The following is a 26923-nucleotide window of genomic DNA, read 5'->3' on the forward strand; positions in this document are numbered from 1 at the left end:
CAACTCAAGGGCACAAAACGCTGAAGAAATTATTTTTGTGTGGTATCCATTAGATATAGCAATGATTTTTTTTAAACAGACTAAGCTTTCATTGATTCATTACTTTGTGATTATGCTGAGTATGTACTGTGAAATAAACAAAAACGGGAATAAAAAGCACGCCTATGGTTTTCTTAATGTCTGTTTAATAATTTAAAGTTCAGTGTAAGAAACTCAATTTTAGGCCCATGTAGTTAGCTTCAATATACACAAACATTTTGGAGAATGAAGAAAGCAACCACTAAAAACTTGTGTTTTACTTTATAAAACTTTATTTTGCTTTCTATTAAGAGTTATCCGACACCTGTCTTCTACTTTAGAATACTCAAAATGTCTGACCCTCTGTTGAATCCAGAGCTATGCCTAAAACGCTTATTGACGGAATGAATTTGAACAGATTTAAAAGACTTTATTGTGATGGTTAACTTCACGTGCCCACTTGACTGACTGGGTCACGGAGTCCCAGAGGTCGGGTCCAACACTATTCTGGTGTTCCTGTGAGGGTGTTTTGGGTGAGTTTAATGCTTTAATTGATGTTAGAGTAGAGCAGACTGCCTTCGATAATGGGAGTGGCCTCATCCAGTTGGTTAAAGGCCTGACTAGGACAAAATGGCTGACTCTCCCCCATATAAGAGGAATTCCTCCTGCCTGACCACCTTCTAGCCGGAACATCAGGTTTCTTCCTGACTTTGGACTCAAACTGAAACATCAGCTCTCCCTGGGTCCCCAGCCTGCCTGCTCTCAGACTGTAGCTACGCCGTTGGCTCCACTGGGTCTCCAGCTCGGAGACTGCAGATCTTGGACTTGTCAGACTCCATTATCATGTAAGCTAGTTCCTTGTAATAATTATATGTTTATATATATTATATTATTTTTTATATATATATTATATATATATTATATATATTATTACATATATAATATAAATATATCCTATTGGTTCTGTTTCTGTGGAGAATTCTAATACACTTATTCCTAGTTTTCAAAGTTTCCTTAAATACCCAGGCTTCTTTTAAGTAAATATAGAAGGTTCTTTTAATTAAATCTGAACTATCTTGGGCCCTTGAACTGTGGTTCTCAGAATTTCTTCCATCTAATACAGAATTATAATTTCACTGTCAACAACACAGCTTAAATCTTGCTCATGTATTCAGGATTCAGGCTCTATTGATGGCAATTCAGGCAGTGTAGCCCCCATTGCCTCTGTGTCCTATTGAATATCCAATGCAAGCTAAGAATGAGATCATTAACACCTTATTAGTGTGACACAAAGTGTCACCATGAGATTAACAGGAAGGATTAAATTCAAATAAGTCAAAGATTTCACCCAAACCTAAGGTGCAGCACCATCTATGACACGAACACAGTTCAGACAGTGATTTTGTTTTCATTTCTATAAATTTCCTTGGGTAGTATCTTTCCCATCTCAATCCTCTATTTGGCCCAAAGATCTGTATATAGTAATCTTTTCCAACAGTGTTGCCCCCTTGAGAAATCAAATTGCTTAATAAATTTTTAAGTTGAAGACCAGTTCAAGATGCTCAACTTTCCTCTACTAAATAAGGTAATAAAAATCACTACAGGTATTAAGCTTTGGCAAAAATCTAAGCTTCAAAATACATGAAAATATTTTAGTGAAGAACACAACCACTTAAAATTTATACTACTGAACAGATACATATATATCAGAAATCTTACCTGAAACATTTAGACATTTTTCATTACATGCATTCTGGATGTTTTACTGAAGAACTTACTCATTTCCGGTGACAAAAGGAAAAAGAAAGTACTTCAACATGTTTTCAATAAAAGAAGACGGCTGTGGAAGTAAAATATAGAGTTTGTGGCTAGCCAAGACAAGCTAAAGGTGAATTCTTTGTACTCTAGAGGTACTTAGACACTTCATCCTATGATAAATGCCTTTTTCATTCTTTCAAAATGTACCAACAAAAATGAATCAAAGAGATAATTTTTTTTTCTTTTCTCTTTGTCAAAGTTTTCTCTTTCTGTTTTTTTTAGTAGTCTAGGAAAGAAATAGTGACAACAGCTAAGAACCCCTATGCTCGTATATGAACACAGAGTAATATATGGGTTTGCCTTGTTTGATTTTTTAAGGTCACCAGCCTACTCCAAGGCACAACTCCCTCATTAGGCACTAGTTAGCCCCCAAGTGCCCTTTCCTGAGCTCTAGTCCTATACATTTCATGCTAAGAAGTCTTGCTAATACATAAAGCTCAACATATTTAAACCCTGAAGTTCTCCTTCCTCCTTCTGGAAGCCTCTTCACCCTATCCCTTTCCTTTCTAAACCTGCTCCTTGTTCATTCTCTCTCTGAAGGGCATAACCACCATCCACCCAGCTGCCAAAGCCAGAAACGTGAGAGTATTCCTTGATGTCTCCCTCTCTAACATCCATTATACCCAATCCATCAACAACACAATCATTTTAGTCCTCTAAATTTTTCTGTAATCCTTCCTCAATTCTCCACTGATGCTGTTACAAGATGCTAAGTGTGGTCCCCATCATTTTTTACCTGGTTGCCTGCAATAGGCTCCTAATCTTTGCTCTCATAGCCCTACCTCTTGCTTTAACCATCTTCACTACACCCAGAATGACAAGTTCTAAAATACACAGTCATTCACTTGCTTAACTTTTGGGCACCTACCAGGTACCAGGCTCTGTTATGGGCCCAGGATGTAGCAGTGGCAAGAAATAGACACAATTCCCTGCCCTGACAAAGCTTAAAGTTACTGGAGGAAAAGAGATAGCAAGCAAAATAAACACAAAAGCATATTAATTATGGTAAGTTCTATGGAGAGAAATAAAGCAGGGAAGGGAGACAGAATATGTTGGGAGTGGTTGTTATTTTAAAGAGGATGGTCAGAATTTTCTCACTGTAGAAGTCATATTTGAGAAGGGAAGGTAAAGAAGGTGAGCTATGAACTGGAAGAGTGTTCCAGACAGAAGAAAGGGAAAGCAAGAGTCCTGAGGTGGAAGTGCGCCTGGTGTCCTTGAGGAGCAGCAAGTGCGAGTTCGTCCAGCAGGAAGAATAATAGTGGGAGGTGAGATCAGAGAAGAAAGGAGGACAGGTCCTAGAGGGCCTTGTTGGAACTTTTACTCTGGCTGCTGTGCCAAGAATATAGAGGGCAAAGATAAAAACAGAGAGCCAGTTAAGAGATTACTGTGGTAATTAAGGCAAGCATTGATTGTGGTTTGGACGTAGGTGGTAGTGGTGGAGGTGATGAGAAGTGGTCAGATGCAAAATCTATTTTTAAGGCACTGTCATAACCTTAGTTTCCCAGGCAAGTAGAGCCTAGGACAACCACTTGCATAGAGGTAGTTTATTTGGGAATGTCATCCCAGGAAACAGGAGTACATGACCAGGGTTGTGAAACAGAGAAGAAAAAAATGGCAATTTGAGGACGAGTTATCTAGTCCACCCCCACTACAGGTATTAAGACATGAGTCTCAGGATATCCATCCTGGGGGAAAAAGAAGAGACCATCCCTCAGCTTCTATCCCCCACCCCCTCCCCGCCATCTCACTGGTCATATCTGGCCCATGACAGTTATCTGCCTCTTCCTTGCAAGTTGTGCCTGAGTACAGAATGGTTCCTGCTAGAGTTCCAGGTGCTACATCAGAGACGCTGCAGGGCAGGAGGCTGAGAGGTAAGAAGGTACCCAGTTCCATCTTTACAAAGCAGGGCAATGTCTTCATGGAACTGGTGGGTGCAGCCGTGACAGCAGTGAGGAATAGTTCCAAGAGAGGATTCTGAAGTGGTGCACATGGCTGCCCAATACAGATAGTGTTGAAATCATTTTCTAATGGTCTATATGTACTATGTGAGCGATAAAGAAGACCTCAGAATAATACCATGGGTTTTGTCCTAACCAACTAGAAGGATGGAACTGCCACTAACTGAAAGGGAAGTTTGGGAAACAGGATTATGTTACTCCGTCCTTAAAAGCCAGTCATGGATCTATACGACCCCACTGGAAACAGTATGTGCTTCATAGTCCTGGCCCACACACAGCTTCATTTTCTGCCCCCTGCTTACAACCTCAAATTAGCCATAGACTACCCCTCACCTTCCACTCTGCAGTCCTCGGGCCATACCATGCTCTCTCAGAACTCTCTGGGACTTTGCTCACATTGGTTCCTCTATCTGGAACTTGTTCACTTCCTTTCTTTGCCCAGATAACTCCTCATCAGCCTTTAGCTGTCAACTGAGTTGTTAAGTCAGATACACACCTATCTGTTCCCAAAGCATTCCTCATATTTGTCTGCCTCCTCCCCACAATGTGACCAGGGAATATTCTCCTGGAACCCACAGGGCATATTACAAAATTGGACGATATTAGTTGTGTAATAAAAGTATGACAAATTAAGGAATTAACAAATGGTTTCTCTAAGTCATTATATGTTTATTTTAAAGATACAATATTTGTGCCCCAAACCAACTTTGCATATGAACTATTTCAATATTTTAATACATCCCTTCATCCTCTGAGACACTAAATGTTACGTTCAAAGTCACGTAAGTATTTAGTAGCAGGACAATAATTGAAATTCCGTTCTTCTGATTCCCATCAGAAAAGGCTGTTGCCTTTTCCCAAACAGTTAATTAATTCTTTGACAAGATCTAAGTCTAATACGCTCTGGATATTTTATAGGATTAGGTGGTTAAAGAGTAAAAATGCCTACTGCATTTTAATACCAACTTTCCATTTAAACACAAAAATAAGACCATCGGGAAGTAAAATAAAATCGTTCCAGTGAATCTTAAGTCTTAAATGACTCTCCTTAAGACGAGGGGTAATATAATCAGATTTTGTGCAGTCAGTCCCATCTCAGATTTACAAAGATTTACATCTCAGATTTAAAAGATCTTTTTCAACACGTTGTCTATTATCTACAGGACTAAATGACATATTTGGTCAATGCTGTTCGTGCAGGGCAGAGACCAGCAAACTTCTTATAGTGTCTTCTTGGCTTTACTCCATTTTAATTCCGATGGAAAATGTGAGCACATTAGTTTTAGATTCAGTATAGGTTTCTGTTGGGTAAACGTCTTGGCCGACTACATTTTCTGAACCTAGTCCTTTTCACTTGGAACAAATGTGTTTTTCCAGAAGATGCCAACACATCATGTGTTACTGATACATAACAAGATTAAGAGAAAAAATGAAAACATTTAAAATGCAAAACATACTTGGGAAAAAATTACACAGTAAAGTGACCTAGAGAATGCCCTCAGCCATTTTCTAAAATTATTTGGATAATATCTTCAGGATTTAAGAGTACACCTAGGTCCTATTAAATCTGCAAAACATTTTAAGTTTGGGGAATAAAATGGCATACAAAAGAAAGCATTGTTCTATAATTTATAATGAATAAAAATCATGTAAGTTTGAAACTTCCGAATTTCTACTAAGTCGTGAAACAACTCTCACATTTAAGAAACAACAAAGTAATATAGCCTTCTGAAATGTATGGATTAAATCAGATTGCTAGATAGTGTGGCATTTTTATACTTCCCTAAACTAAAATTTCTTTGCTAGAAAAATAAGGCAGAAGACTCTACTATCTTACTAAAACAGCAATCATCCACAATTCTACTCACAAATCTTCCACGAATTTCCATTGCCTGTGGGATCAAGTTCAAGCTTACTCACCTGGCACTGAAAAAAAGCACCATAATTTAGTCCAGTGGTTCTCAAACTTTAGCCACATAACAGTATTACCTGGAGGGCTTGTTAACACTCAAATTTCTGGACCCATTCCCTGAGGGTTTTAATTCAGTAGATCTGGTTTGGGACCCAAGAATTTCTATTTCCAGCAGGTTCCCACGTAATGCTGATGCAGGGACCACAATTTGAAAACCACCAGCTAGTCACAGCCCAGCTTTTGTGTGCCAATTTCTACTTCCCCACATAAACTTCTCACTTCCCACATTTTCTCATCTTTTGATTTTTGTTTAAACTATTCCAATCGCTCTTATGTTTATAGGCTCTAGAGCTAAAAGAAGGAACTTTTACTTAACCTGTACTCTACAGGGCAACTGTATTTGAATGCTGCCACAACTATAGTCCAACTTACCCTGAATCAGCTTTAACACCACTTGTTATTAATACTCTGATGTACAAACCTCAAGGCCCTAAGGTCATTTTCCTGCCCTATGCTGACCACAGCCCTGAGTGGGAGAAACACGAAACAATATTCTGGGGAAAAAATGTTTTTGTTATGACTATGACTCCTCCTATCTGAGAAGGGCTTGTCAGTACAGGCAATTTCCCAACACTCTACCCTATGACAGGAAAGGCATTTCTGCCACCTGAACAAGGAGAAAAGCAAAGGGCACGTGGGATTCAGGAATGAGCCTCCTGGCCTCCAGGCACGGTCTCTGTCCTCAAGACAATCTTCTAATCTGCGTAGGGAGAGTTCAAGATAGAGGTTCACAGGCAAATTAGTAGATTCCCATGAGGCCCAGACCCAGCATTAGGAACAGCAGCTGTCCAAAGAAAATCTCTTTTCCCCCAATTGAGTAAGCAGAGTTGCAGGTGAGCTACTCTGCGAAGTTTTTAAGCAAAGAAAAAATGATCTGATTTTAACCAGAACTAACAGTAACTCAATCGCAAAGAAGTGTTCTCATAAACCAACTAATAAAATGACAAAACTGCCTCACTAAAATTATGATTTCAGAGATAAAATATTATCATTGATATTAGAAAAAGCAAACAATAGTCAATGTAGGAGCCCTAATTCAATATTTCATTTGTAGAAAATATTTTCTGGAACCAAAGTCTTCAATTATTAGCGAAAAAGGAAAAGCCATAATGCTTTCTAGCTGAAAGGGGGTGGGGTGGGGGTGGGTATGTACTTAATTTTGTTTCTGGTTATCTCTTTTATTAAAAATAAATTCTGCAAACATACAAAAAAAGAGAATACTGCGTTGTCATAACTCATTTTTATAAAACTTTAACACTTTTTTTTATCATTAAGGAATAAAATATTATAGAATAAAGCCAGATGAGTACCAGCCCCTCTCCTCCCTTATTCTCCACTATGCTAAATTTAGTACTTATCACCCCTATGAATATTCGCAGGAGCTTTATAGAAATATAATTCAAACGCCATAAAATTCACCCATTTAACACATTCAATTCAATGCTTTTTAGTATATGTACAGAGTTGTGCAATCATATCACAATCTAATTTTAGAACATTTTCATCACTCCCAAAACAAGCAGCATACCCACCAACAGGCACTCCCTACTCTTGCCCTGGGCACCCACCCCAGGCAACCTGGGGCAACTCATCTGCTTTCTGTCTGTATAGTTTTACTTATTCTGAACTTTTCATATAAACAGAAAAACACAACATGTGGTCTCTGCATGTGCCTTCTTTCAGTTAGCATAACACTTTCAAAGTTTATTCATGTTACAGCATGTATCAGCATTTCATTCCTTTTTATTGCCAAATAATATTCTATTATATAATATACAACACTTTGTTTATCCAATCATCAGCTGATGGACATTTGGGTTGTTTTCACTTTTTGGCTATAATGAATGATGATGCTATAAACGTTTGTATACAAGTTTTTTGTGGACATTACGTTCTCATATCTCTTGGGATATATACCTGGGACTGAACTTTCTGGGTCATACGGTAACCAAATGTTTAACATTAAGAGGAACTGCCAGACTGTTTTCCAAAATGTTTGTACCATTTTACACTCCCAGAAGTATGTATGAGGGTTCCAGTTTCTCCACATCCTCAAGAACACTCGTTACTATCTTTTTGATTATAGTGATCCTAGTAGGTGAAATAGCATCTCACTGTGGCTTTGATCTGAATTTCACTGATAGCTAATGGTGTTTGAGCATCTTTGCATGTGATTATTGGTCATTTGCATATGGCCAGATCCTTGCCCATTTTTAAAATCGAGTTTTTTTTAATTATTTATAAGAGTTCTTTATACAATCTGGATTCAAGTCCATTATCAGATATATGATTTGCAAATATGTTCTCCCACTCCGTGGGCTCTTTTTTCTCTTTCTTGATGATGTACTTTGAAGTGAAAAAGTTTTTTTTAATTGATGAAATTCATTTTATTATTTTTTTTATTGTTGCTTGTGCTTTTGGTGTCATATCTAAGAAATTATTGCTTAACTTTCTGAACTTTTTTACATAATTACCATCTAGATCTATAAATGATGTAACACTCTTCAACACGGTTGAAAGAACTTACATTTCAACTAACACTGGTTAAGGGTTCCCATTTCTCCACCTCCTTGCAAAAGCTTGATAATCTCAGACTGTTAATTATTTTGCCAATCTGTTGGCTATAACGTGGTAGCTCATATCAATTTAACTTGCATTTCTCTATTTATTCAGCTTCTTTTCCTATATTTCCATCTTCTTCTCTGTGAATGGTCTGCTCTTTTGTTTTTTTGTATTTTCTCACTTTTGAAGACATTCTTTACATAAAATTGATTATAAATATTTCTCAGTTACATGTCTTGCAACATGCTTTCCAAGTGTGTGAGCCGTTCTTTCGCTTGTGATTTGATGTATTGAACTATTATTAATTTTACTGTTAAGAAATTCTAATATATTTTATCTTTTGTCTTTTTTGCATCTGTCCTTAACTTTAAGTTATATAAATATTCTCCTCTAAAAGATGTTGTATTGCATAGCTGCTAATGGAATGGACACAAGAACTGGGCTATCTTGATTTGAATCTAGACTCTACCATGTATTAACTTTCTAACCAGAAACAAATTATTTAAGCTCTCTGAACCTATTTCCTCATTTATAGGATGAAGATAATAAAAGCCCCTATCTCATGTTTTATGGAAGCCAAATGAGTTAATATATGTGAAGTGTTGAGAAGAATACTTAGAACATCAGCTGTTATTATTTCCTTTCAAACATTTCCAATTTTTGAATTTTACATTTATCTTTCTGATGTACCTGGAGCTGATTTTCACACACGGTATGAGGTGAGGTTTTCATACGGTCCACCTTGCTCCACTGATCCCAGAGTCCCCTCCGACACATACTGTTTCCTTATGCATGTGACTCTCTATTATGTTCTATCAGTCTATGTCTGCCCATGGCCATCACCACACTGTTTAAATTACTATAGCTCCTAAACTGTAAAACCATAGTAAGTGTTTATATCTAGAAGAGCAAGCATCCCTCCCTCGCTCTGTTCTTAACATCTACAAATGCAGACATTCACAAGTTAAAAAATCACAATGCTGACATCTGTATCCTTAGATTTGTGAATTATAAAATCACAAATGAAATACGTCAGTTATCTATTAGACGATTAGTATTTAATGTAACTATAAAAACGCTGCTTTCTTTTTCACCCCTAACCCTTCTGATTATTTTGTAGATAATAAGGTAATGAAAGCCACAGGATTAACAAACAATCTAGACTAAGGAAAACAACATAGAACTTTTAGGGGGTAACTTTGCTCAAGTATCTTGTGAGCCCAAATAGGTGACATGAAATCCTCAGCAGATTTTTCAAACCCCTTAAGTGGCAAATATAAGAATCAAAACAAAGCCACAGAACAAAAGACCACATATTCTCTTTCAGTTTCCAAAACCATGGTCTGGATTCACAGAAGAAACAGTCAATGAAGAGGTAGAAAAATCAGGATAAACACTACAGACATTTTACCTGGTAAAGACAGTTCATCAATTATTCTAAAACATTCTACAGCAACTGCCCCAAACCATAAGATCCAGTGTGTAAATCTAAAGGCTCCCAGTACAAGTGATCCTGTACGATGGACAGGGTTGATAACCGTGTTTTGTCAGCATTAGGAGACAAGCCTGGGGAGGTGTCAGCACACACTCTCAAGGTGTAAAGCTGCCCGTCACATTCCTTGTTTACAGTCAGGGCTACTCAGGATACCTTATAAATAATCTCTTTAGCTTAACATTTGCAGGAAATCTCAGGAAGAGAACAAAGGGAAGGATGATCCATTCTTCAACACAGAATGCAAATTCTTTTCCTAGAAAATAACTCAGATGTGTTCCTAACTTTGTCTTCTCACCTCAGATGGTGAGTGATCATGCTCAGAACAAACTGCAAAGCTTCACTGCCATGAGTGCTAAATTACACTGCCTAAGTGTGGCTGAATACAGAGCACTTTTTACAAACTATTATGCATTAGAATAAATAAGAAAATCAAAGCAGAAGTGACCGGCTCTGAGCTTTATTGATATACTGGAATACTTATTCATGGTGGTGGCGGTGTATGTTTTTGTAATCTCTCTCAAATAAAATGCTCATGTGTTAAAGACTTTGTGTGGACTTTCTAATGTTCAGCCTAAACAGCAATCCTGAAGTCAGACTTAAATGCCATTCCTAAAAGAATAAAAGAACTAAAGCTCTGAAATCCCAAGTTCTGGTTCTGGCTCTAAAAGTAATAGCGAGACTTTATATAAGTCACCTCACAACTGTGGGCCTTATTTTCCTCACTTGTGAAAATGAGAAAACACAAGTAGATCATTAAAATTAACTAGCTCTTTTTCACATAGGAAGGTAGGGGCCTATAGCAGATATTTCTCCTGGGTTTACTTTAGGCTGTGTAGATGTTTGTTTATATAATGGCACTTTATTTCTGTTAAAGGAAACCTTCAGCTCCATCATCCCACACACAAACTACTTCCGTTCTTACTTGAAAGGAAATTCCTCTTCAAGGTTCACAGTACATTAGAGACAGCTGCATTGCTGAGCTTCCTCCAGCAACTTTCAAAAGCTGCAGATGTAGCTCATGCATGACACGGACCACGGAATGAGACAATGCCAAGCATTTTTTTAATGTTATATTTCTGGGGTGTCACCTGCCTACATTAAGTGGTGTGTGTGTGTGTTTATTTTAAATCAGGTCCCTGGGGTAATGCAGGAGCTCTCTAAAGTGACTATCTTGAGTGATAATTTCCCAAGCAAGATAAGGTAAAAAGTACATTTCCAGTTAATGACATTTTAACAACAGACAGTCACTTCCTATTAACTTCCAAAGAGGCAACCCTCCCATCAACCACACACTCCCTGGGTATGTTTCCATTGCCCTGGAACTCACAAGTGTTTGTCTGGAAAACTCAATTCTGGACTCAGAACCAGCAAAACAAGATACTCACCTAGAGGAGTAAGAATTCTGGCATACAACTTTTCCAGCAGAAGCAAAGAAGAGAGTTATGACTTGGCTTATTTCCAGAGTAGTACCCCAAATGATCTATATAGCCACAAAGACAAACTATTTTCATTGGGAATAATCTGTGGAATATGACTGGAGATGGGCACAGGGCGCAGGAGTACCCGAGCAACATGGTGATTTCACAGCGCCAAACTCTGACAACATTTCCAGAAGCCTATCAGGTGTTCAATGATCACCTGGAGACAGAAATTACTTAACATGTGTGAGAAAGAGATAGGAAATTCGGGATTCTCATTTCTTTTTCACTCTTCAAGAAATCCTTCAGTTCATACTTGGATTGTTCCAAGCAAATTAAGACTTACTATCCCTTACCATCAAGGGCAATATTTTAATAGCGCTAGGACAATTGTTTTATTAAACAATAGGTCATACTAATGTAATATTTTATGAAAGAACATCTAAACTGGGTATCTGGGTAAGTTACTTTTGAAACAAATTCTGACAATCCCCTTTATATACACATTAATAAAATGGGTTCTTCACTTGGTCAGAAAAGAAGGGTTAGAGGTTCCGTCTGGAGGTAAAGAATGAACTGAAATTTATTAACTCTAATCCAGTGTGTACCAAATCCCTTGGGGTAGCTTAATCAATTGCAGCTTTCTGGGCTCAGCTCCCAAATATCTGGTTCAGTAGATTTGGGATAGGGTACAGGGAACTGCATCTTAAAGATGACCTACAGTGATTCTGATGTAGGTAATACACTGAACCACGTGTGAGGAGAACCGCAGACGCCTTGTTTCTCAAATGGATGGATGCTGATAGCACACTGTTCACCGGCAGATTCCTAGCCAACAGTTACTGCAGCAAGCCCTCAGCCAGCGCTCACTACAATGTCTGCATAAAACCCTCAGGTCCCACCAGTCCAGACAGAAAGAGGCGGAAAATCACCTGATCCTGAATTCAGGTCTCTCCTGCCACACTGCACCAAGCTGCCACAAAGAAAACATATTGGCCAACTGTTCTATTATTGTTGGCCAGCACCAAAATTTGCTCAAAACCTTTACAAATGAAACCCAGCTGTTTAAGCTCAATACCAGATGTCTTCTACAATGTGTGGCTTTGATAGATTAAATTGAGCATAAGAAAGAGATGAAATATATGAAAATCTAATTTGCAAGATGTTTGTCATTAAGTCTGTTTAACAAAAAAAGACAGAAAATTTTATTTTTCACTCTAAGAGGTTAAGTAGAGTAGAATAATAATATTCATAATAGCTACTAAAGTGCATATTACAAATATACTGTTTAGTGCATATTCATAAAATCCAGGCCAAAAACAATCTGCAGAAATGTCCACTGAAAGGATGTCATATGTTTGTGAAATCGCGTGACTCAGCACGAGGGTCCTTTTCCTTTAGACCCATCCCCCAATTTGAACAGGTTTTCACTGAGGGCATAGGAAATTAAGTAGGAGGAAATATTTAGTGATATTCTCTGATTTCAATAAACTGTAATAATCCTATGAAAACCTATATATAAGAAACATATGTGTGTGGGTATGTATAATATGTGCAACAAAGTGTGGAAGTAAAAAGGCAATTTGTTTAGCAACTTCAATTAAGTGGCATCTACCCTTCTTCTGTTACCATGTCAGGATGGAACTCCTTTTTGTTGCTGTTTTCCAGGTCACTGCACAGTTCTCAATAACTTCAGCTGATTTTGGAGCCTAAGTTAAACTCAGAGAGCCCCTCAAATATTCCTCCAGTGAGCTGTTACTCATTCCCGCACTCAAATGAGCTAAGAGTTCATGGGTAAATACAGCATGTTACTCTTACAACATTAACCTTTTTTTTCCAAAATAGGAACATAATAAGACTTTGTAATGGAATTTGAAAACAATACTCAACTGAGCACATCAACTCTAACCAAGACAAACATTCAGTTGAGATTTAGCCCCATAAAAAAGTGCATAATCATTAAAGTTATACACAATTATAATTGGCAGGTTATTATTTTTTCAGATTTGAAAAAAATATTGCCTTAGTTTTCTTTTAGAGAGAAATCAAAATAAAGCTAAAGACTTTAGCAAAGACATAGTTTGATCATGAATATTTCTACAAACCTAACAGATAGTTTCATACAGAGTTGGCAAAACAAACCTGTCCTCAGATTTTCTGAAGCTGCATGCTCGTGGCCATGGCACAGCTTATATGGGAAGAAAAACAGAAACGGCAGGAAAAAATTTTAAGATGCCTTGTTATATTAAATTGTCTCACACTTGGCTGATATCTCATCATTGCAGCTCCCACATGAACAAAGCAAAAAACTAATCTCATACCTCTTCATTTATTGTTAATTCTGTATAAACTACAGAAATATATTACCGTTACTTTTGGTAGTAACATTTCTGGACACCAACGTTCAGGTAAAAAATATTAAAGTGTTTTTTATAGTTTTTCTAAACATATATGCAATAAATAAGTCACTTAGTGAGCAACAGGAATTGATTATCAACAAAGGAGTATGGGAAGCATTCGTATAGCTATTATAAATGACAGTAGTACCTATATTAGATGTTTTCGATTGTCAACTTAATCCAAAACCTCTTCTAGAAAAGGTTCCCCTGCCCACAGTGCCTGTTCCTGTCTGGTGGCCATCTTGGTATTGGGTTACTCACATCCCAGCAGATTACATTTGATTACTGTAAGGGTCAGTAGCCAATCAAATTCTCTCTCCAAAAAATTAAAAATAAGAGACAGTGAAACATTTATCAGTTACCTCTAGAGAGCTACACAAAAAAGGTTTTGGAACATCAGGGAATGCAGACACTATTTTTGGGTCTTGTGCAAAATAATGAGTATGTCCAGGGACAGAGACCCCTCTCTATGCTAAGCACTGTGCTCTGCACTAGGGACACAGCAATAAATAAAATAGATGGAGGTTTTTCTTCTAGGAAGCTGAGCTTCCAGCAGGAGAGTGACGTGTGTAATGATATACCATGATGTGTGCCATAAAGGAAAAGTAAAACTTACAATGAGGGATTATATCAAGGGGATCTCATTCAATTTGGACTGTTAAGGAAAATTTAACTTAGTGACATTTAAGCAAATGGATAAGCAGAATAGATAGGCAAAGAACCTTCCAGGCTGTGGAAACAGCATATGTGAAACACCCACGGTGAGAAAAGGTTTGGACCATTTGGGACTGTAAAAGGCGGATGTGGCTGATGATCCCTGAGTAGTGAGATGAGCTGCAAAGGCAGCCAAGGGCTCGCTGACACCAGGCCTTGCTGGCGATAGGAGGATCTGGATTTTATCCTAAATGTACAGTGTGTCCATTACAGAATTTTAAACAGAAAGAAGGGAGAGACCACAGAGGAAAGAAGAGAGGACTGACTGCCCAGGAGGCCCCCCAGAGACACGTGAGTGGAAAATCTGGGTCCCACGAGGCCTGTGTTTCCTTTGGCTCTTCTTTACGTCTCCACTCAACTTCTTTCTCTACTTAAGGTTCTGTTCTTTATAACCAAAATATCAATACTAACAATGCGATTTTACATGAATAGTTAACTAATTACTGAAGGAATGTGGGAGAGATGCTATCAAGCAGAGAAATCAGTTAATCCAAAAGCCACAGCTTCTCCAGTGTTAACAGGAAAATGGTGGGGCTAGCAATAAGAATAGGTTATTCATGAGCATGTAGTCATGAAATCATCTTTAGATGTTCTAACATTTCCACACAAAAGAAAATCCATTATGATGGAAAATGTAAAATAATGGACGTTATTTTACAGATGGAAAAAAGTCTAATAATCAAGACCAAAATAGCCCATCTGGACCTAAAATGTAGCATAAGAAAGCTTGATAATTTAGCTGATTAAGATAATTTTTCTATAATTAAATGTCAATACTTCATTTTAAAGATTTGCCAATGTCCTATACGAATTCTAAAGATTGATAAGCATTTGAAAAGTTAGGGGGGAAAACATATTCATAAATTTGTTCCTGGCAGTTCTAAATCAAAAAACGATTTGTAAATGTTATTTCAGATTCCATTGGCTTACAAAGGCAAAAAAAAAAACCCCTAATTTGAATTACTCTGGTTTTTTTAATACTATTATTCTTCCAAAAGCCTTCACCTATTTGTAATTTAAAGACTAAAATTACGTATGCACAGATGTTTGGATAGATATGACTTACATATATGATTGCCACCACTATTTGAAGAACATCACTTCTCATAAAAAAGGTAAAACCAAATAATTTGAGCTTTTACTGAATACTTATGTGAATGTCTATTATCAATCTACTCTGCAGAATTTAAGTGGAGAACTGCAGTTCAGCCACTTTCCTCTCAGGTAAATCACCACCGAGATCAAGTTTCTCACATCTGTGATGCTCACCACAACTTGCAGTTACCGCCCATTAATAGCCGAGATTAATTGTTGGAAGTGCCACATAATAGCTGTAGTAGAAAACATTTTAAACACAGAACCACATTTATGCATTTAACAGCTGTGTTGGTCTAACAGTTCAGATTTTTGCTATATTTTGCCATATGGTTACAAGGATCATTTTTCACTGAAAAATATAACCAAAAATTGATGTCCTATAGCTAATATTACCATTCTCATTGTGAAACTACACCTTCACAGCCCTGTTTGTTATTCTCCTGTTACTGCATTCCCTATTTGCCTTAATTTTACTTATACTATTTAATAACACAGATTTTTTTAAACTTTAAATTAGTGTCAACCAGGTCAAATACTAGTATTTCAACAGGAAACCTATGGAATAGGACCTGGCAATGAAGGAGGGAGGATGGAAAATCTGGGTTATAGAAAACTGCAGGGGCCAAGGAGACCGGGACCTATTTTTGTTCATTGAGCTTGGGCATCTTCCTGTATTCAAAAAGAGCTGATTCCTACTTCCTATCTCACCTTTTCTGCCTGTAACTCTTTATTGATGTAGAATTTCTCCCAAACTAAGATAAAAAAAAAAGTTGGCTGCCAATTTTTTAAAAAAATGTTTGCCAATTCTTTTTTTCTTGTTTGTTAAAGATTGGCACCTGAGCTAACATCTGTTGCCAATCTTCCTTTTTTCTTCTTCTTCTTCTTCTCCCCAAAGCTCCCCAGTACATAGCTGTATATTCTAGCTGTAGGTCCTTCTGGTTGTGCTATGTGGGATGCCGCCTCAGCGTGGCTTGATGAATGGTGCTAGGTCTGCGCCCAGGATCCGAACTGGCAAATCCTAGGGCCGCCAAAGCAGAGTGCGCAAACCCAACCACTCAGCCACGGGGCTGGCCCCTGCCAATTTTGATTTCAATCTGATTGCTATAATAATCTGTGACCATGATTTTATGGGGGAAAAAACTAGAAATGTTCACATATACATTTAACAGGAAGCTAAATAAAAATCTCACCTTTTTAAATGCCAGAACATGAGGTCCATCCATGTCAGGAAGGGCACATTGTTGCCACCAATGTGTTAGAACAACAAACAGAGAGTCCTTTAGCTTTTAGGTCTGTCAATCTCTCACCTTTAGACCCTCACTGAATTCCTTTGGCAGAACTTAAGAAGAATGGTAGGGACCAACACGATGCTTTGACACTGTTGACACATCGCACGGTATTCAGGAGGATTGCCTGTGATTCTCCACAGTGTTTCACAAATAAAGGGCAGGTAGTATAAAGAGCTCAATCCTTAAAATAACACATTTCAAGAAGAAATGAACACTACAGATTTTCACCATTACAGGTCATATTTTCACTTTTAGAAAGAAGGCAATTCCACATTTCATGATCCCTAGCTTTAAAAAATTCATTTCTGGGGCCAACCCAGCAGCGCAGTGGTTAAGTTCACGTACTGCACTTCGGCAGCCCAGGGTTCACAGGTTCGGATCCCGGCGTGGACCCACACACTGCTTATCCAGCCACGCTGTGGAGCTATCCCACATATAAAATAGAGGAAGATGGGCACAGATGTTAGCTGAGCGACAACCTTCCTCAGCAAAAAGAGGAGGATTGGTGGTAGATGTTAGCTCAGCGACAATCTTCCTCAAAAAAAAAAAAAAAGCATTTCTGAAGCAATCACATGTGCCAACACAAACAACACAAAGTTCAAAACTTCTACCAAGATGTACCCTTGCTTCCTTTTTTCTAAGCCTGTGTCTCCTCAAGTAAAACATTTACGATAAGATTTAAGCAGTGATAAGATGTTGGCAGATGAATCTCCCTACACACAGTCTGCTCTAGCTGCTCTGCTCCCAACACGAAAAGTCCTCCTTTCCACTTACTGTGACTTAGAGAGCTGTGTACCATTTCAGGCAGAACTGGAATATTGTATATATTTCTTCCACACAGAACTTTTAGGTTCCCACTTAATTAACAACATATATTTATTAGCTTGAAGCTCACACTCTCTAAACGTCTCAAGTTGTCATTTTGAAGCACATTCACTTTAAATAAGGATTTAAGGTCTCAGAACATTAATCTTGGCTTTGTCATCCACTGAAGAGTCATGACCATTTCATTTGTCTGCACTTCACATTTACATATTTTTGCCATCATCATTCTCACTGAAGCACACACAGAATTAATAATCATAAACAGTTACAAGTTGTCAATGAATATTTAACTTTGATAGTCAAAATTGCTTAGTCTTGATTAAATTCATAGTCCCCGTCTATTGCACATTCTGTCTTCATCAGGGCAAAATCATAAAAACCATGAAGCTTTTTTTTTAGCGAGGAAGATTGGCCCTAAGCTAACATCTGTTGACAATCCTTCTCTTTCTTTGTTCTCCCCAAAACCCCAGTACATAGTTGTATGTCCTTCTAGTTCTTCTGTGTGGGCTACAGCATGGTCTGACGAGCTGTGCTAGGTCCACACCCAGGGTCCAAACCGGCGAACCCGATGCCACCAAAGCAGAGCACGCGAACATAACCACCGCGCTAAGGGGCCAGCCCCAGTGAAGCTTATTTTTTATAAAAGTTACAGGTAGAAAACGTCCTTAAAAGAAAAAAGTGAAAAGTTCATTGGTCATAATCCTGGGAATGTAAATTGGGATTCAAGGAGTTAATCACACTAAAATAAGCTATCGGTTTCTTTTAAAATCTCATCCCAATTTACATTTCCAGCTTGGTTGTCTCCTAATTCTGCATAAATTAATATTAGTAATAATGATACTAACAATAGCAAACCCTCAGATAATACTATGCACCAGACACTATTCTAAGTGTTTTATGGGTATTTACTTATTTAGTAATCAAATCAATCCTATGGTATGTATGACTATTATCCCCATTTTACAGTTGAGAAAATCAAGCACCAATGAGATGCCTTATTTGAGTTTATACATCAAATAAGTGCTAGAGCTAAGAGTCAAATCCAGGCATCCTGGGTCCAGAGCTCATACTCTTAACCACTACGCTATATAATAAATCAGTAGAAACACACATGCACACGCACACGAAAGAGCCCTGGACAGAGAGTTTAAAAGGTTATGCTACCTAAAGGAAGGCAAGTAATGTCTCTGGGCTTCCTCCTGCTATACAATATTATTTTAAGGTGTATTCTAAGCCTAGCCATTTATGATTCAAAGATTCAGTCTGGAGCATATGGCCCCTTTGCTTTTTATTGACGTAGCTCAATAACGAATTCAGGTATTCACATGTTTCAAGGAAAATGCTAAACAAACGAAAAATTACCTTCAGGCAATCAAGAAATAGTAGTAACATGAATAAAGGAATATGAATCTCACCTCATATACATCATGCTTTGAGCTTCCTGGAACATTCTTAAGAAACAGATTCCCTGAGGCCTTTCTATTCTCTTCTAGAAGGCACCAAATTATAACAATTTTTGAAAAATAAACTAGCACACCAGGTAAATTAACTACCTATTGTTCCTTCGTACCAATATACAAAACTCCTTTGAGTTACACTTATCTATACCAGAAATTAAAAGCATTTTTTCATGGAGCCAAGTCACAAAATACAATATTTTAATAACATCATGGGATACTTTGAGATGATGAAAACATTACTCTTATAAGTGCCAATCAAAGTACATGCCAATTAATAATACCTACTTCTCAAACAAACAGTATTGCCAAATGGTTCTATAAAATGCACTCACACATACACGAGGTTAAACTATAAATGTGTTTCAATCTCATACATATTCTCTGTCACCTGGTTTAATTTTATAAAGCCATTATCTCCTTATTTCCAACCTCATGCCCCCCCCACCCCCAACCCACTGCAAATTACTGTCATGGGTAGTTGTTTCATATTCATTAAGTTCTCTTTCTCCTAACTTGAAAACAGTCAACCTACTTTTATAATTACTTCTTTATTTAAAATGTTCAAATAATTTTTTTAAACTGCTATCCTTTAGTCAAATGTATACAAGAATAACTGTTCTGGACAAAATAATCATTAGGCAAGCCCCTGTTCTTAAATGTGGATAAACATCTGACATAGTCACAAATTATAATTATTGCCATTATAAAACTAGAGATTTACTCAATGCACCCAAACAAAAATTGTAATGGACTTCAAAGTTAATTAGCTAACATAAAAATCTAACAGTATTCAAATTAAAATGATCAAAACAAAGTTTATTAGAACTGTTATCTTCTTAAATTATTCACATATAAACTGTCACAGTATATTGACAATCAGCTTCATACTTGAGTTCCAAACTGGACTGCATTTAATTCTTAATTCCTAGAGAGAACAGAAACTCTGAATCCCTTTAGAATTATTAATATACACTATCTAGAAAGCTTTGCCCTAAAGGAGAAAGCAGTAAAATTACAGAGCAGTTGGAGGATGGGGGTTGGAAACGTTTAGCCATTGAACTTCTGGCCTGAACTTTCCCTTCTGTGATAAAAGCCACAAAAGCAGACATTAACGGAGCCCCTTGTCAGCACTGTACAGTGGGCCGCTGCTCTTCTTACCCCTCGTGTGCACAGACAGAAGAACGAGCACGGAAATGTGAAGCTGCCAGTTTAGTTCTTCCAGCCAACCCACTGCAGCAGGAGCACAGTCAATGTGACCCGCCCGTCTAAACCTCCTGCTTCTTGCCTTTCCTTCCTTCACGGAGGCTCCTCTGCTGCCACTCTTGTCAGAGCTGCCAGCGAACCCGCCAGCAAGCCTGAGACAGGACCGTGAAAGACAAGCCTGTTACAAACTGGTTCTGTCACCACCGAGACTTCAACTGATCACCTCGTGGGGCGGACAACAAAGGGCGGTGAGAACCCCGGGCCCGATTGTTTTCTTAAGAAAGGAGCCTGACCCAGCTGCCCACACAAGGGCCAGCACATGCGGGGGCTTCGCTCTGCGCTGGCCGTGCCAAAGCGCCCCAAAGCTCCCGGGCAGCGCTGAAAGGATTTCAGAGCAATACACACCTATAACGTGCCGTCAGGAAACAGCTTACTTTTTTTGCCAAGGTTTTTTCTCTGCTAAGAATTGTAACTAGGAACTGAGAAAGATAAGGAGATATAAAAGTTTTTTCTTGGATGAAATAGTAGAAATACTGCAACACATCAGTGTCACACCATAGTAGTTTTCTCACACTACATCAACATTTAAATAATGAAGCAAATGCCTTTGATTCAAGTGCACCAATATGAAAAAGGGCCACATGGAAACGACATCTTTAATGAATATTTCAAGTTAAAATATTTCAGTTAAGCTACTCATTAATCAATTTTAACTGACAATAGTTTGAAGTTTCCTATATATAAAAACAGGAGTATTGTGAACCTAACCAATCTTATGTAAACAAACTCACTGTAAGCTACCCAATTTTTCAGATTTTAACTGTAATTGTGCCTCAATGTAAACTATGAACATTCTGTAAAATTTCATTTTACATGATATTCTTAGTGACCTTGTTCAACACTGAAGAACTTTTTAAAAGACTATTTGTTTTATTTTACTCTGGAAATTGTCAATAATAAAAGAACAGCAAGAAATATAAATGAGTTGTCAGTATGTGTAGAAAGTGCAATGTCAACAGAGATACAAACAGAAGTGGTTATTAACCCTCATCAGTCTGCACGATAAAGGACTTCGGAGGATGAGAGCAGAGACATACTCTAACGGTTCTATCTAAGATATCATCAGAATGTGTTTACTTGACATCTTAAGAATTATTTTCTTAGAAAAAAATCTCTGCCATCATCTCCTTTTTAAGAGACATCCCTACCCCACCACACACACACTGGCACCTCCCAGCACTACCCTACTAGGTGCCATTCAAATCTATTCTCTAGTTTAGGGTAGCCCAACAACTGCTTTTTATGATTTTACAAATGCTATTATCAATCCTTCACCTTCGCTTTCATGAGATGCAATTTAACAGAAATACGGTATTTCCAACCAGATAGGGAATCTTGGAATATCCTAAGCTTAAGAAACTACATATTTTGCATTTCACGGAAGCCATGCAACTTACTTGTCAAGAAAATGTAAGTTGGGGCCGGTTCATGAAACAGTCTTTTGGTATCATTTATTCACATCCCTTTTCGCTAAGAAAGAGGACTGAGACCCTCTGAAATGAGTAAGAGTGATTAGGAGGAGAGAGGTAAGATGTGGGAAAAGCAGACAAAAACCAAGCAATAGAAACTGTTCTTCAAACTTTCTACATTCGGCTCAGAGCCACATCACAACATGGTTCCATTGCCAGTTTGGAACTCAGCCTTCAGCTTTGAGACGAGGAGTGAATGGCTGAAATGTGGGACAGCTCCCACTGCTCAAATTTCCCCAATATGGGCATCCACAAATGGTTCAAAGCATAAAGAGAGAATCATTGCTCTCTCCTTAGAATCCTAATTCAGTTCAAAACAACTCATAACAGCAACCATTTCTGATTTTGTACTATGTACAGCTGAAGTAAATGCATTCAAGAAGTTATAATACCACAGAAAAAGTAATATATATAATAGAGAACTAAGTAAAAAATGTAAGATATTTTAAGATGAAGCATCCTGAAATTGAATAGAGACGGAAAATCAGAGTAAGGAATGAATTAGACTGGGCCAAAAATTGGAAGGACAGCTGGATGCTGCAATATGAATTGAACTTATACAGCAACAGAGGAGATGGAAAGAAATTATATGAGCAAGGATTAGAGGTAGGATTAACTATTTCCTTTGTGCAACAGCATGAGAAGGAAAACCTTACTGGAGCAGACAGCTCCATTAGTAAACGGTTGGAGGGAAAGCCGGACAGAGTGGAACCAGACTGTGCAGGACTCTGAACGCAGGTTCCAGAGTTCAGACTATACATTAGACAAATAATGAAAGGCCTCTGAGCAACTGACTGGTTTGAGGAATTTAAAAAAAAGGTTTAGGATTTCAGCATATAGGATGCGTCTCTGAACCTAAACTTCCAACTGTGTGAGGAGAAGTGAAAATCAGATTAGAAGTGTGAGGAGAGGTCTCCACTTAGTCAAACTTTTTGGTAATACAGATTTCTTTCTTTCATTTATAATACTAAGAAATTCAGATGTATCTCTATTAATTCCTTCCATTTTGCCTTTATCATTTTAACATACACTGGGCACCAACACTGAAGGAGATGTTCTATAAAATGCATAATTAGATCCCAGACAACTACGCTCAAAAGACCTAATAAAGCTCTTATCATGTAGATCAGAAATCTGGCTCAGCAAAACAGTCCAGATTTGCATGAGTTAGCCCACTCACCTTAAAGTACAAAGACTTCAAAGCAAGCTCTGAGATAGTATTAAAAAGAAAGGTCTTAATTTGAAAATATACACATGAGAGAAGGGCAGGCAAGGAGAAAAGGAGGACTAAAGACAGTGCTGCCAACATGAGAGGACACACCATCACTATGTCTCATTTGCAGAATCCTTGCATAGACCCACCCCTCCCAGATTCATGGGGTCTGTGCCGTGGAACAGAGCGAGCCTGTCGCTGCTCCCTGTAGAAGCCCGGGCCAACCATTTAAACTCAGGACGATGAACTACACGGACAGTGCCCAGAACTCAGGAGGACATCAGAAAAGGGTCAGCAATTTCCCGACGACTCTCACTAAGCCCTCTCCTGCCTGACAAAAAAACCCTTGTTAACAATAATGTTCTTCAATGTAACATTTGCCAAACTGTTCTTGTCACAAATAATGTGAACACTAAAACAAGGATATAAAATACATGTCTTAAGTTAAATCAAGGTTTTAAAAATTCAACTATACCTACAAAGGTAAATAGTTATTTAATCAATTTATTTTTACTTAATTCATTAAATATTCTTGTAATTGAAGCAGAAGTATTTAAAAAAGTTTTAAATTGAGACTAACTTTTTAACAATTTTAACTTGTGACTTATTTTCACATGGAAAGTCCAAATATCTCCTGATTTCATGTATATATACAGTTTTTAAACTGCATTTGGGGGACTGTGAGTGGGATATGGGATATGAGAACACTGAAAAGACAGTACCTGCCTCAGGACACAAGTGACCCTGTAACGGGTGAGGACACACACACAACCAAATACTGCGCGCAGTGCTGCCTGCTGTCCTGAGGGAGCAGGGATGGGACAGGGGTACAGAGAGACCAATCTGACTGGGCGAGGGGACTGGACCATGGGGAGCGCCTCGGAACTGGGGCTTCAAAGATAAGCAGGAATTCACTGTGTGAAGGGAGGGCAAAGGCACCCTAAGCAGAGAAGAGACAGAACAGACACTTCTTTCTGAGTCAGGCAAGAGCAGTGTTTGCAGAGAACATGAGCAACTGGATGTGCCTAGAGAGCAGCGACATGAGGCTGGAGACGCAGACTGGCAGAAGTGGGGAGGGCTCCCCAGCCCAGCATTTGATTGTGATCTCCTCCTACGGGCACGGACGCAAGGCCTTCACTGTGGCAGGAGGGATCCGCAGTTTAGTTTCCACTCTGCGAACTGACTGCAACTACCTCTTGCAGCTGATTATATTTCAAAAGAAACTAGTGCAGTTCTTGAGATAAGATGAGAAACATTTTCCTTTTTATCCAAGGAAAATATAACACTATTATTATTATTTTGAATGAAAACAATAAGGTGAGTGTTATCTTCTTCATTAGTTGAACATCCCCGCTAATACTGTTTGGAACAACATTTACTTTTTAATCGAAATTTTGTTAAAATACACAGGCACATAAAAACAATAGTTTTATCTTTCTTCCTATTAGAAGCTGTAGCATTTTAGGCCCCTACCATTCCATAGAGTTTTGCACTAAAATATTTTTCCACTTTTCATACTAGTTGTGTCAAAAATAGAAAAGTGCAGTCAGAATTGTACTGGCTAATTCATTTTATTATTCTGATGTTTAGCTATACTCTTACATAATGATATGAAAAGTTACTCCATTATGGGGGAAAAAAATAAACAACAGACCTCAAGTGTACAAAAACTTTTTCCTGACTTTGGCATTTATAAAGACCAAACTTCAGCGGCTCCCAGGCTGCCTCCTGCCTCCCTGCCCTGTTCTAATTTGCAGCATTCCACATCACTAGTCATTAACAACCCAAAGCTCCCTTCAGCTGCACAGTGAAAGACCATCACATCATTACAAATAAACAATCCTTTACTCCCTCCAAAGAGGGACACATTATTCTGAGCACGTCTTCTCTGTGCTTTCATTGCTCTGCCAAGGTCCTCCATGAGAGAGAAGTGGTAAAAAGAGAGAAAAAATATCCCACAACTTGTCTAAAGCATGTAGAGGATGATTTGTGTTCTTACTTACGGGATATGACTGTCACTGTTGATCTGCTTTCAGGCCTAGATTACATGTGATAAGGGCTGACCTTCTTTAAGTATTCACACATTATGCACTCATGGAGAGCAGGCAGGACACAAAAGTCCTTCAGATGTTCTGGACATCAATCAAGGGCACAGCATGGAGCCTGCCAAACTTTTCTTCCATTTGCTCAGGGAGAGGAAGGGGGAGTCCAAGACAGACTTAATAAAGTTTAAAGCTATGCCACAGTATATTTGGGGAGACCATTGTTATCAAAAGGGTGCTGTTTGAAAAAAATTCTCTATAGTTACCACTAGCAACAAAAAAAACTCACACGCAAATACAAAGGGACAACCAGATTTCACTCCAGCTTTAAAATTTCAAAACTTTTTCTATAAACCAGGTCTCAATGGCTTTAGCAGACTGCTATTTCTTTTCTGAAATAATTGTTCTTTAAGGATATATTTCAAACACTAAAACTATAAATTTGTTTATAACAACCATATATAAAAAGTATCTTTTTTGAGGCTTTTACAAAAGGAAGTAGTAGAAGAAATACATTTGTTATGAAATACTCTGAACATATCTTAATATAAATGAAACACCAAGCAACAGCATAAACCATTTTTCACCTAATACAAATATTATCATTATTAACCAAGGCTAGAGCCCAACATTATGGGAAAGACACGACAATATCTTCTGACATAGGCTTTCAATGTTGGTCTTTTATCACTGCTACTCCCCCTAACTCAGTAAAGGGATTTGAGATAGCTTTTTTAAAAAGAACAAGAATAAGCCCCAAACTATAGTCTCCTAAAACACTATAACAGTGTGTACTCAGAAGGCATAATTTGATCATCAGTACAACCAAACCCACCAGAGCAAGAGGCTTTGTGGAATTTTACAATAGAATGATATCTTAAATCTATGACAATATCATCTACTGAGAGATCGCAGAGTTCTTTTTAAAAGCTCACGTCAAACCATGAATCTAACAAGGATATGCACAGCCTGCATACAAGATAAGAAGACTAGACACAAAAGGCAACTAACATTAAAGAGTAGGAAGAAAATGAAAGGCAACTTACATGATCAAACTACCAATGCAAATGAACTCAGTGAATATGCTAAGACAAGCTCTACAGTTAAAACAAAAACAAAAACAAAACAGACTGCCCCAGGACCCATAAGCCCCACACAGGCATAATTCTGTTCAATTTATTACCTGGTTTAGTGTTTTTCACTAAAGGCTACTAAGGTCAAACTTGCACCCCAGTAATAGGGAACCAGGTGATACATAAAACGTGAGATTATTCTTTGTTAATCACTATAGAATAATCTGTCACCTGGTCAATGATTATCTTAGACCAGAAACTAAAACTAAATGGGAAGAAGATTTCTTGGCAGGAGCTAGGAAGCAAGGAACCCAGGGAAGACAAATATAGTTATTTCTAGTTAGAATATAGGATGAGGAAGAGGAGGAGGAGAACACATCCACTTGGTGAGTTTCACTATTTGTCAGGCACTTTGCTCCATACCTAACACATATATCTCATTTAATTCTCACTGCCTCCCTATGCAGTAGGGAATACTATTCCCATTCCCATTCAAAGAGAACACTGAATGTGCCTGAGCCAATGAGGCCTGGAACTGGTTAAGCATTGATAACATTAGACACAAGTTCTTCACCAGCTAGGGACCCATATATTTTTGCTCTATTAGAAATAACTGGGGCAGAAACAGTCCATTCAGTGGATGAAGGATTCAGAGACTCTGGGGGCTGGTGAAATTCATTCAGGGAACATGAATGCCAGAAATTCTGAGGGCTGGAGCAAAAGAGGGGTCAGATACTCTGAACCCCAAATCTGTTGATTCAGGGGGGACAAGAGATACTCTGGAAGCCACACCAGTGCATTCAGAGGTCAGCGGTTTCAGATCCAATGAGAGACAGA

General features: G+C 38.1%; 1 protein-coding gene across 26 annotated transcripts in view; it reads right to left on the reverse strand.

Annotated features, from left to right (window-relative positions):
* BMPR1B (bone morphogenetic protein receptor type 1B) overlaps positions 1–26923 on the reverse strand; it is a 377755-nt gene that overhangs the window by 88228 nt on the left and 262604 nt on the right. The window contains exon 1 of one of the 26 annotated variants that reach the window (XM_070614267.1): positions 24975–24998. The exons of 18 other annotated variants lie outside the window; for them this stretch is intronic. The gene's annotated coding sequence lies outside the window, so the exon portion shown is untranslated. Of the gene's footprint in view, positions 1–1737; positions 1852–20184; positions 20384–24974; positions 24999–26923 lie in introns of those variants that run through there. 7 more of the 26 variants (XM_070614258.1, XM_070614255.1, XM_070614262.1 and 4 more) reach the window with 7 other exon arrangements.

This window comes from Equus przewalskii, chromosome 3 (genome assembly GCF_037783145.1).
Source record: "Equus przewalskii isolate Varuska chromosome 3, EquPr2, whole genome shotgun sequence".
Lineage (NCBI taxonomy): Eukaryota > Metazoa > Chordata > Mammalia > Perissodactyla > Equidae > Equus > Equus przewalskii.